This window comes from Mobula hypostoma, chromosome 2 (genome assembly GCF_963921235.1).
Source record: "Mobula hypostoma chromosome 2, sMobHyp1.1, whole genome shotgun sequence".
NCBI lineage: Eukaryota > Metazoa > Chordata > Chondrichthyes > Myliobatiformes > Myliobatidae > Mobula > Mobula hypostoma.
The window spans coordinates 107312464-107325953 of record NC_086098.1 but is presented as its reverse complement, the minus strand read 5'-3'; positions in this window follow the sequence as shown (position 1 = coordinate 107325953).

The following is a 13490-nucleotide window of genomic DNA, read 5'->3' as shown; positions in this document are numbered from 1 at the left end:
TTCGCTTTGTTTAGGCGAAGAGGGTGGAATATTTCATACATTGGACTCTTTTTGTATTACTTGTTAGGTTAGGTGAGTGCGGTCCCAGCTGCAGTGTTCATGGCCCGTTTCATTAAAGTAGTCTGGCTGTATTCTACATGCTGCAAATTCCTCCGGTGAAAGCGGTGCTGGAGGGAAGGAGGTTTACTCCGGAGCTCTCAATAGAGCGCTCATGTTCGTATGAAGTGATCTCCTGATAACATGCATTTATGTACAAAGTGAAAAGGCTGCGGGACTTAGAAGAGAAGATAAAAGAAGGCCGAGAGCACCTGTGAAGTTTTCTTTTATATATACTGGAAAGAAGTGCGTCTCCCGGGTTGTAATTGGCAGCTCTGTTTATATACGTACACAATGAAGAATTGGGTATAAGGTTCAGACGGAAGATGTATTAGCAATTTGATATTCGCGACATATGCCAATGACATTAAACCTAATTCTGATTCTGAATCAAAAAGCAGTTTTATGTTGTAGACAGAGAATCTGTAGTGGTAGGATGTGTGCAGTTGTGGAAACTAAATTTCTGTTCTTATCACCGTAGTTAAGAAAACCGGGGATATCATGAGGATTTGTTTTTATCCAGTGAATTGTGAGTTAGAAAGACGGTTCCTAAAACATTGATGAAAGCAAATTCAATGGTAATTTATAAAAGGGAAGGATTATAGAACCAATAGCAGTTCTGTTTGCATAATTCTGTCAAAGGGGCACCTTGGATGGCAGTTGCTTCCTTGTCGGACACTTCACTATTCCCTGACTCTCGGTTGTGGTTGTAGTTGTAGAACGGTGCTGCAGGAAGTCACACACAAACTGAGGATCGGGCTGTCTTTGAATTCAGCGAAGACAAATGGTCCCCCTAGAGGCGATGTTCGTTCTTTGTGGGATGAGTTAATTGACACAGTCTCACTGCCCTCTCTGTCCTTGCACCCTCAGAAATCCAATAGCCTAAGGATAATTAATGAATGACCAAGTCAAGGAAACGGTACTTTCAAGAATTCATCTTCTCAATCTGTGAATTACAAGGAATTTACCCTGAGGCCATGTTAAAAATGCTTAAAGTACTTGGCGGTGCGAGACTCCGCCAGGTTACACGCACGCTTTACATGAGGCGTTTATGTTTTGTGCGCAATTTGCAGCGCTTATAAGGACGTCTGACACTGCCTTTTTCTTGCAGCACACTGTATTTCTCTCCACAGATTTCATTTATGTTCTCTCTCTGGTCCATTGCTCTTACCTGTAACTATTCTACAAGTTATTCCTTTATACAACGTATGAGAAACGCACAAATGAAATCTCCCGAATAGCCTTAACATGCTAAAACTGACGCAAGGTCCCGATGAAAGAGTCTTGACTCAAAACTTCGATTGTCCATTTCCCTCCACGGATAATGCCCGCCATGCAGAGTTCCTCCAGCATTATATTTTTGTGTTGCTCCAGATTCCCGCATCTGCAGTCTCTGTAAACAACAGGAATTCTGCAGATGCTGGAAATTCAAGCAACACACATCAAATTTGCTGGTGAACGCAGCAGGTCAGGCAGCATCTCTAGGAAGAGGTACAGTCGACGTTTCAGGCCGAGACCCTTCGTCAGGACTAACTGAAGGAAGAGTGAGTAAGAGATTTGAAAGTTGGAGGGGGAGGGGGAGATCCAAAATGATAGGAGAAGACAGGAGCGGAAGGGATAAAGCCAAGAGCTGGATAGGTGATTGGCAAAAGGGATATGAGAGGATCATGGGACAGGAGGCCCAGGGAGAAGGAAAAGGGGGAGGGGGAGAAACCCAGAGGATGGGCAAGGGGTATAGTCAGAGGGACAGAGGGAGAAAAAGGAGAGAAAGAGAAAGAATGTGTGCATATAAATAAATAACGGATGGGGTACGAGGGGGACGTGGGGCATTAGCGGAAGTTAGAGAAGTCAATGTTCATGCCATCAGGTTGGAGGCTACCCAGACGGAATATAAGGTGTTGTTCCTCCAACCTGAGTGTGGCTTCATCTTTACAGTAGAGGAGGCCGTGGAAAGACATATCAGAATGGGAATGTGATGTGGAATTAAAATGTGTGGCCACTGGGAGATCCTGCTTTCTCTGGCGGACAGAGCGTAGGTGTTCAGCAAAACAATCTCCCAGTCTGCGTCGGGTCTCGCCAATATATAGAAGGCCACATCGGGAGCACCCGACACAGTATAAGTCAGGTGGGGTAATATACTGCGTCTGGTGCTCCCGATGTGGCCTTTTATATATTGGCGAGACCTGACGCAGACTGGGAGATCATTTTGCTGAACACCTACGCTCTGTCCGCCAGAGAAAGCAGGATCTCCCAGTGGCCACACATTTTAATTCCACATCCCATTCCCATTCTGACATGTCTATCGACGGCCTCCTCTACTGTATAGATGAAGCCACACTCAGGTTGGAGGAACAACACCTTATATTCCGTCTGGGTAGCCTCCAACCTGATGGCATAAACACTGACTTCTCTAACTTCCCCCTCGTACCCCATCCGTTATTTATTTATATACACAGATTCTTTCTCTCTCTCTCTCCTTTTTCTCCCTCTGTCCCTCTGACTATACCCCTTGCCCATCCTCTGGGTTTTTCCCCCCTCCCCCTTTTCCTTCTCCCTGGGCCTCCTGTCTCATGATCCTCTCATATCCCTTTTGCCAATCACCTGTCCAGCTCTTAGCTCCATCCCTTCCCCTCGTCTTCTCCTATCATTTTGGATCTCCCCCTCCTCCTCCCACTTTCAAATCTCTTACTAGCTCTTCTTTCAGTTCGTCCTGACGAAGGGTTTCAGCCTGAAACGTCGACTGTACCTCTTCCTAGAGATGCTGCCTGGCCTGCTGTGTCTGCAGTCTTTGTGTCTGTTTTGCAGCTCTCTGCCTTATTTAAAGAATAATGTTGATGGTCTTTTATCCAAGTCTTCCCATTCTGATGAACCTGTGCTGTTCAGCATAAAGACAAATACCTTTATTTTGATTTGCAGAATCTTCTCACAACTGACCATGAACTACTTGGTCTATAGTTAGCTATTTTATCTTTAATTCTATTGGTTTGAAGGTCTCATTATCTTAAATCCTCTCGACTATAGCAGCCTAATGTGCATATTTAGGAAGAACTGGAACTTTTTGAATTAGTCCTGGGGCCAACATCTAGAAGTTGCTAAGTCCAAAGGGCAAAGCTGAAGGTCGAAGTTCAGAGTTTGGGCAAGTCTGGAGAGAGAAGCTGGAAGATCAAAGATCGAAGTTGGCGAGTCTGCAGGTAAATGCCTGAAGGTTAAATCACCTGGTCTGGCTTGTCCAAAAGTTAAAGGCCCGATGTCTGTGCGTCCGGGCCGGGGACTGGGGGTTGGAGACCGAATATCAGCAAGTCTGAGGTCGGACGCCAAGGATTAGAGGCTGGAGAAGGCCTGTCCTTGGGGTTGAAAGGGTGTGTGTGTGTGTGTGTGAGACAGAGCGACAGAGAGAGAGAGAGAGAGACTGTTTTGCTATTGTTTTATTTGTTGTTATTTTGTCCTTGTTGCAGTGTGTATAGTTCTGTTGAATATTGTGGACATGCTATGTTGGTGCTGGAATGTGGGCTGTCTCCAGCATATCCACAGCTCTGTTGGTTTCACTGTTTGTTTCCATGTAAATGTGATAAATAAATCCGAATCTTTTGATGTCCAGAGTACACTCCACTGGTGCTTCCTACTTTATATTCTGTGAATTCTGCAGTTTTTTGTCTTTGATCATCATTCAATTAAGTTTAGTTATCTTTCAGATGATAGTATTGAATGATTAGCATGAAATACAGTCATTCCCTTAAGACTAATCGATAAGCTTCAAGACCTTGGCCTCAATACCTCCTTCTGCAACTGGATACACATGCAGAGGAGAATATATTGACTGCCTGCATCATAGCCTGTCTGGAAATACCAATGCCCTTGAATGGACAATCCTAAAGAAAGAAGTGGATTCAGCCCAGTCCATCACAGTAAAACCCTCCCAACCATGGCAGCATATCTTCATGAAATACGGTAAACCATGGCAGCATATCTTCATGAAATACGGTAGTAGGAAAGCAGCATCCATCATCAATGACCCTGCCTCCACCCACAACATGCTGTCTTGCTGTTGCCATCAGGAAGAAGGTACAGGAGCCTCAGTTTCAGGAACCACCATATTGAGGAATACTTATTACCCTTCAACTATCAGGCTCTTGAACAAAAGGGGGATAACTTCACTCAACTTCACTTGCCCATCATTGAAATGTTCTCACAACCACTGGACTCAGAATCTTCCCGTCATGTTCTCAATATTTATCACTCTTTATTTCTATTTGCATTTGCACAGTTTGCTTTCTTCCAGTTTGCACTCTGGTTGAACGCCCTTGTTAGATGGTCTTTCATTGTTTCTGTTATAGTTACTATTCTGCAGAGTTGTTGAGTATGCCCCACAATAAAATGAAGCTCAGGGTTGTATGTAGTGACATATATGATCTTTGATAATGAAATTTACTTTGAACTTTGAAGACCCCAGCCAGTTCAGATTGACAACAATATCCAACAGTATCCGCAATATCCAACTGTCATGGTCCGGTCCGTAAAGTCCGTATTCCAGTTCACGGTCCGGCCCATGGTTCCTTATTCCAGGTTTCTAGTTTTCCCCAGTTTCTGTTGTAGGCATATGATTCTTGTTTTGGGGCTGAAACATAAATACCTCAGCAAACCAGGGATTCCCTGCTGGACTGTTCTGTTCCCCACCTGTCTTTCCTCCCTCACCTGACTCTCTGCCTGCTCACCTAGCCTGGATACCCCACCTGTATTGCTGAAGTTTTACTGCTGGAGCAAGACCGGAGACTTGTTAGATCAAGATAAGGAACTGTCTTTTGTTGTGTGGAATTGTCTGTGTCCATGCCTTCGCAAGGTAGGTCCAGCCGTTTGCCGCTACCTAGTGTTGGGAACTGTCTCTGTGTCCTCGCCTTCGCTAGGTGGGTCTTGCTGTTTGCCGCCACCTTGTGTTGGGATCTGTCTTTTCATGTTCAGCGTTCTGTGTATGAGTCCCGACCCTACGTCCTGTTCCCAAGGAGGGGTCCCGACTCTGTGTTATATGTATGAGTCCTGGCCCTAAGTCCTGTTCCCATGGAGGGATCCTGGCTCTGTGTTCCGTGCTACTGTCTCTTCTAGTCCAAGGCTCTGTGCTCCTGAAGGCCCTCATCCAGTCTGTGCCTAGTCCACTCCTATCCGAGTCCTGTTCATGTGCCTTTACCTGTCCTTGTGACTGCCCTACCCAGGAGTTCCTCACCCAAGCCATGTCCAGTCCTGTTGCCTCGTCTTGTCCTGGCCTAGTTCTGGAGTCTGAACCTGAGACAAGTCCCAGGTTCTGGGTCCTTGCCCAGTCTCTGACTCGGAGTCCATATCCAAGCCTCAAGCCGCAAGACCCCGAGCCTGTCTCCGAGCTCAAGCCGCAAGACCCCGAGCCTGTCTCCGAGCTCAAGCCGCAAGACCCCAGCCTCCAGTCCTGCAGTCATGTCATGTCCTTGCCTAGTTCTGGGGCCTGAGCCCGAGGCAAGACCCAGATTTTGGGTCATTGTCCAGTCTCTGGCTCGGGCCTCAAGACCAGGCTCCTAGTTCATAGTTCCTTGTCCGGTTTCCCTGTTTCTTGTCCATGTCCTAGCCCAGGTCCTGCATCCTAGTCTGGTTCCTAGTACTTCAGAGTCTGTGTCTTGCAATTGGGTCCGCTACCAGCGCCCCCCCCCCCCCATTGTGACACCAACAGCCCGGATGTACCTAAGGCTGGGTGCTTAGCCCCCTGCTCACCTCCACCCCCATTTCTCGACTTGCTTTACACTTATGACTGTGTGGCTAAGTGCAGCTCTAGTGCTATATTTAAGTTTGCTGATGACACCACAGTTGTTGGCCAAATCAAGGGTGGTGATGAATCAGCATTTGAAGGAAGATTGAAAATCTGGCTTTACCAGAGTTAAAACTTTTAATGAAGATTTTCTATCCATTTTTATTTCTTCAAAGCGTTTTGTGATCTTTCAATCTTTCACAATAGCAATCTCTCACTCTATGTAACAAAGGCCAAGGAGATGATTATTGACTTCAGTAGGAGGAAACCAGAGGTCCATGAGTCAGTTCTCATTGGGAGATCAGAAATGGAGAGGGTCAGTAATTCAGAGGATCTGTCCTGGGTCTATAATGTAAGTACCATTATGAAGAAAGTACGGCAGTGCCTCTACTTTCTTAGAAGTTTGTGAAGCTTCAGCATGTCATCTAAAACTTTGACAAACTTCTATAGATGTGTGGTGGAGAGTATATTGACTGGTTGTACATTATCCTGTGGAAACACCAATGCCCTTGAATGGAAAATCCTACAAAAAGTAGTCGATTCTGCACAGTCCACAAAGGAAATTGAACGAAGAGTGGTGTCGTAGGAAAACAGTATCCATCATCAAGGACGACCACCAACCAGGCCATGGTCTCTTCTCACTGCTGTCGTCAGGAAGAACATACAGGAGCCTCAAGACCCACATCACCAGGTTCAGGGATAGTTTTTACCCCTCAGCCATCAGTTCATTTCACTCACCCCATCACTGAACTGTTCCCACAACCTATGGGCTCACATTTAAAGACTCTTCATCTCATGTTGTTGATATTTATTACTTAATAATATATATTTTTTCACTTGCACTTTTTTGTTGTCTTTTGCACATTAGTTATTTGTTCATCTGTAGGGTATGGTCTTTTATTGGTTCTGTTGTGCTTCTTGGATTTACTGTGAATGCCTGCAAGAAAACAAATCGCAGGGTTGTATATAGAGACATATATGTACTTTGTTAATAAATTTACTTTGAACTTTGACCTTTAATCTTTCACCTTAATCTTTTTGACAATGTGCTTTTTGAAATTAAATAAGTGGCTGCCATGACTATTCTTTATAGATTAATATTAAAACAACAAACAAGTCAAAAGACTTGAATAATGAGCAAATCAGGTACACTTCTTGTTTCGACAGTTTATTATTGATAACTAAGCAACCTCAGCAAAGATTTATGACCTTGCACAACCCATTCTTTAGAAGAAGGTTTGTAAGGTTACTTGACTCATCTCTATTTGAACATCAGCAAGATGATTTTCTCTTTGTTAGGCTTTCTTGAAACACTTCCTTTCTCACCAGAATCCTTGCCTCTTTATTTAGAAACAACTCTTACATAAGTTACAACATGTATGCTCTTTGGAGATTTATGGGTTTCTCTGAAGTTTTGTAAACTCTACACTTTAAAAGCTGCCTTTTCTTATCAAGACTTCTCTTCCTCTTAACCTATTCATTTTGTTTTGTAATAGCTGAATATTTCTTATCTCCTTGCATTTCAATCAACCTGTGATTTTTGTATCTCTAGGGGGTACATATCAAGCATATATAATCAGAAGAATTGAATTGATAAAACTATCTTCATTCTCTGCTGGAAAACCTTTTTCCACTCTGCCTAGTTTGCATATGATCAAGCTCAATTCTGATAAGCAACTATATAATTCTGAGGTTGTAAATTAAGTCTTCACTGCACGATGGAAGGTGCCTTTCTCTTTGAAATCCTCAAGGCGCTTAGTAGTTTAGAACATAGAACGGAACAGTTCAGTGCAGCACAGGGCCTTTGGTCCACAATGTTATGCTGACCTATTAACATACTACAAGATCAATCTAACCCTTCCCTCCCTCTTAGCCCTCCATTTTTCTTTCTTCCATGTACATATCTAAGAGCCTCTTGAATCTCCCTAACATATTTGCCACCACCACCATCCCAGCCATGCGTTACATGTACTTACCACTCCGTGTTAAAACTGACCTGTGACATCCCCAATATTCTTTCTTCCAAACACCTTAAAATTTGTGTCTTCCCATGTTAGGCATTGCCTCCCTGAGGTAAAAAAAAAGGTGTTCGCTGTCCACTTTATTTATGCTTGTCATTTTACGCACCTCTATCAAGTCTCCTCTCATTCTGCTTCAATTCAAAGCAAAAACCCTTGGCTGGCAACATCTCCTCCTCACTGACACTCAACACTGGGGTACGTCAAGGATGTGTGTTTAGCCCACTGCTCTACTCTCTCTACACCCACAACTGCGAGGCTAAACTCAGCTCAAACACCATCTACAAATTTGCCAATGACACAACTATTGTTTGCAGAACTATATATATATATATATTTCTTATCTTAATTTATTAATTTTTTGTTATGTATTGCAATGTACTGCTGCTGCAACACATTTCACAATATATGCCAGCAATATTAAACATGATTCTAATTCTGATTTTGCTGTATCTTACTGGCCAGAGCATTGTTACCCTGGCCTCTGAATAGAATAAACTGCTGATGGCAAAAGAAAGTTGCTTTCACAAACCTTTTGCTTTCTGCTAATTTTTGGTATTTTTTAATTGAGTGATAGATTATAACAACTTATATTAAACCTGCAATAGGTAAATTTAAGAGATGAACTAATAAACCACTGCAAAACCACTCATGATATATACTTCAGCAGGTATCCTGCAGCTTTCCAGACAATAATATGGGCAAATCTCAGGAGCATGCGTGCGGTGGGGGAAGCCCAATGGAGTCACAGCATTATTCTTGCCACTATTATCATAATGCTTTTACATAATCACACAACTGTTAAAGCACATTGCAGCCAATAAAGTATTTTCAAGTGCGATCATAGTCATAACATAGGCAAATCTGGCAGTGGATTCATTCACAGCAAGATCCTATAAACAGTAATGAAATTAATAGAGTGATAATTTGTTTTAGTGATGTTCATCAAAGGGATAAATATTAGCTAGAATACCCAGAGAAGTCTTCTGTAAATAGTGTTACTTTATTTTTTGTCTTTATTAATAAGAGAGACAGGACTTTAGCTAAATGTAATATTCAAAAAGGAACATCTGCAGCTAAAGTAATGTTGTGTTGCAGAGTCAACCTAGATTATTTTTAGAAAGGAATTTAGATGGTCAATTTCTGATGTAACAGCCAAAATGGCATAAATAAAGCAAGGGATGCTATACAACATAAAAACATAGTGAGAGACCCAGGAGTAATGAGGCAGGGATCAGTGTTGACATTTTGATGAAACCTTTCGCATCCAGAATTAGATTTATATTAAGGATTTATATCCTCTAAGAAACAGAGAAAAGGCCCTTCAGCCCATGATGTCTGTGTCAAGTATGATACCAAATTAAACTAATCTCATCTGCCAGCACATGATCTCTTTCCCTCCATCCCCTGTATATCTAAAAGCCTCTTGAATTCCACTGTTGTATTGGGTTCTACCACCACCTGCACAGACAGAGAACTAGGATAGCTGGATTCCATGGGGTATTGAAGAAGAAGCATACATTTTCAAATTTCAATCCAGGTAGGGAGTTTATGGTAAAATATTTTAACAACCCCTTGTTGTGGTTTGGAGGCTTGTGTCTCTCAATGACCTGGAGAGCTATGTTGCCTGGAGTCAGGGCTTTATGCTTTGGCACTTGGTAGGGCCACCCATGTCAAGGAGATCCAAGGGTAGAGGTCAGATTAAGAGTGGTCCACTGGTCCTCCAGGTTCAGGGGTTCAGTTCAGGGCTAACAACCTTGACTGGTAAAACAAAATTCTTAAGGAAACAGCAATGAAGAATCCTTCTACATCTGAGTGTTACAGTATTCCTGAGTCTCCACCCAGGACTTTTATGACTGACAGCAGTGAAACCTGAGAGGAAGCTACTGACACAATGAAGGAAGCCCTGAACACCACCAGAAACAGAGGACCTTCATTGTTGCCCTAAATGCCAGTGGCACAACAGGCAGTAAGGGGCATATGTGTTATGAACAGTTGCAATTTTTAAAAAAGTATTGTAACTACATTGCTTTACACTAATACTACTGATTTACCTGTTGCAGATCATGTAAATCATCAAGTGGTTGGTTTATAACCCAATTATTGATACGTTAGAGAGAATATTTGACTGTTCATGGGGCTGGCATGGTTCCTTTAATGACATATTAATTCCAGTAAAGCAATATGCAATAGTAATGGGATTTTGTTAGATTCCAGGATCACGCAATTGTTCACCTTTTCATGGGTAAATGTACAGTATATGCCGGTCTATATGGGATACAGATAAGAATAGAATAGAAAGCAATTCGTTATCATAAATATTTTATTCCTATTCCTTGCCCAACATTCTTAACGTGTATGAATGGATAAGGCAGAGACTACACGAGAACTATGGCCGAGCTTTTTGGTTATATTTTATATGATGTAGAAGACAAAAATTAAGTTACCATTATCCAGATGATTGGGCTACTGATCAAAAACACATGGCTGAATTCAAAGCAGAATTCTTGGCTTCTCTTTTTGGAGAAATTTGGGCCATTATCAACAAGGACAGTATTTATTGTCCGTCTCTAATTGCCCTTAATCTGAATGGCTTGCTTGTATGAGTTTAAAGATACATTTCAGAGGATATTTAAGTCAGCCACATAACTGTCGATCTTGAATCACATCGATGAGGTGAGTGATCAGCAGTTTTTCCCAGGATAGGGCATAGATTTGAAGTAAGAGCAGAGGGATTTAAACAGGGGAGGCAACATTTTATGAAGGGGACCAAAGTTGAAAAGTCAAAGTTGAGTTTATTGCCATACGCACAAGCACATGTATGTACAGGTGTAATGAAAAACTCACCTGCAACAGCATCACAGGCACAGAGCAACAAATACACAACATTCACAAGAAAAATATACAAGAAAGAAGGCAATTAGAACAAAAAATAAAAGCAAAGTCCATTGTAGGGCAAAATGACCTAAGTGGGTGTAGTGTTTCTATACTGAGGTAATGTGTAGGTTTATGTAAGTTGGTTCAAGAGCCATATGGTGGAAGGGAAGTAGCTGTTCTTGAACCTGATACTGTGAAACTTCAGGATTCTGTTCCTCTTGCCCGATGATAGCTGCAAATTGCATGGCCTGGATGGAGGTGAACTTTAATGTCAATGCTACCTTTTTGCGGCACCGTGACACCATGACGGTAGGGAGAGAATTGCCAGTGATGTATTATGCTGAGTCTATTACTCTCTGCAGCTTCTTACATTCCTGCACTTTCAGTCTGCCATACAAGACCGCGATGCAAGCAGTCAGGATACTTTCAATATACATCTGTACATGTTTGTTAGAGTGCTTGGTGACATATTTAACCTCCTTAATCTATTAGGAAAGTCAAGGTACTAGTGCACCTTCCTCTCTCAGTATGTCATCTGTGTGCTGGGCCTAGAACAGGTGATCCTATATGTTAGTGTCCATGGATTTAAAGATTTTGACCCTCATTCTGTGGAACGATCTGCTAGAAAAATGGAGGAGGTGGATACAATTACAATGGTTAAAAGCCATTTGGACTGGTAGTTAGATAGGAAAGGCTCAGAGAGATGTGATCCAAATGCAGACAAATGGGACTAGTTTTGGTGGGTAACTTGCTCAGCCGGGATGAGTTGGGTTGAAGAGCCTGTTTTTGTTCTGTGTAATTCTATTAGACCATATAAAAACTCATGATGAAGGGTCTCAGCCTGAAACGTCGACTGTTTACTCTTTTCCATAGGTGCTGCCTGGCCTGCTGAGATCCTCCAGCATTTTGTGGGCATTACCTTGAGTATTTAATTCATTTAGTTAATTTGGTTTAGTTCATTAAATGACCTGGAATTTAAAAGAAAACTGAGTGTTAGTAATGATGACAATGATCATCATTAAAGCCCATTTAATTTATTGATGTCCTTCAAAGAAATATATCTGCCTTCTTTATGCATTCTGACCTAACAGTGACTCTAGATTGACCAATTGCTACTCCAGATTGCTTCTAACTGCTCTCTGAAATGATCTAATGTGCAATTCAGTTGAAGGGCAGTTAGGGACAGAAAACACACACGAACCTCTCCAATTTTACATAATTCATTTCTTAAATCCTCAATCAGATTGCCCTCAATCTCTTTGTCACAAGGGAGTATAAATCAGTCTTTTCACAGTCATTGGTCTCGATGGCAGATTTCACACTGATGATTCTTTGCTGGGTTCTGTGCAGAAGAAGGTAATCAACCCAAAATGTCAACTCTATTTCCCTCCGCAGATCATGCTTGACATGCTGAGTTTCGCCAGCAGTTAATTTTTTTCCTGCTTCAATACTAAAAGTAGAGTTAAAAATGGGCAGGTGACCGGTGTTCTGTAAAACTCTAGTAAGTATTTTAAAATCCATTATTTGTGTGGAAGACAAGCAATCCATTTGGTTTTTGATGATATTGATTGAGAAGATGGCACGGAAACCCATGACAGCGTTAAAAAAAGAGTAAGTCTTGATAATAAGAAAGATAAAGAGTTTTGGAATTCATGGAATAGCTGACATTTAATTCAGTAAAACTAGCTATATACTTGGCAGCTTCCATTCAACCCGCTTTGACAGGGCCCAGGGCAGGGACAGATGCATTCTGGTCCAGGAAGAAGTGTGGACAGCTGTTAAGGAAGGGCGTACCACCAGGATGGTAGGAATGGAGCAATAGGAAGTTTGGTCAAGGTAGGAGGGTACACTGAAGCAGAAGATATCTTGGTCCAACATCTGGCAGGCAGAACCCCAGTGCAGCAAATGCATAACCCAAGCTGTGTACGATGTCCTGCCTAGTCCAGTGAACCTTTTTGCTTGGGGTAAAAGTGAGGCACTGTCATATCCTCTCTGCCCTGGCCGAGGGACCCTTGAACACATTTTCAGCAGCTGCCCAAAAGCCCCGGGAGAAGGCCGCTGCTGCTGTGCCATGACCAGGTGCTGAAGGCAATGGCAGAAACAACTGTAAGCACCTCTGCCAGAAAGCCCATATCCTTTGTCAAAACTAGAGACTAACCACAGCCTCCGCCCAGATCACCAGCAAGCTTGCTCACTACAACCTCTGAATGGCAACTAGAAGTTGACTGTGACAAACATTTGAAGTTCCCTGACTTCATCATCAGTGAGGCCTGACATGGTCATTCTGACAGAAAACTCGAAGCAGGTGGTCATGGTAGAACTGACAGTGCCTTGGGAAGACTGGATTGAGGAGGCATTTGAAAGTAAGAAAGCCAAATCCCAAGAGCTGGTAGAGCAGTGCCAGTGACAGGGGTGAAGGGCAGGATGTGAACCTAAAGAGGTGGGATGTTGAGAGCAGGATGTGAGCCTAAAGAGGTGGGATGTCGAGGTTTTACTGGCTGCCTGCTCTGCAGAACCTACTCTCTCCTTGGCATTATACGGGGGCTGCAAAAAAAAAGAGCCATCAGGACCACCACAGAGGCTGCTGAACTTGCCAACATATGGCTGTGGATCAAGAGATATGGCCCATGGGCCATTGCTGCTGGAACACGAGCCAGGGCCTGATCAGCCCTGGCTGGGTTCCTGGGAGAGGGCGTCTGATGCTGAAACACCCGATGACCCTGGGTTACGTCACT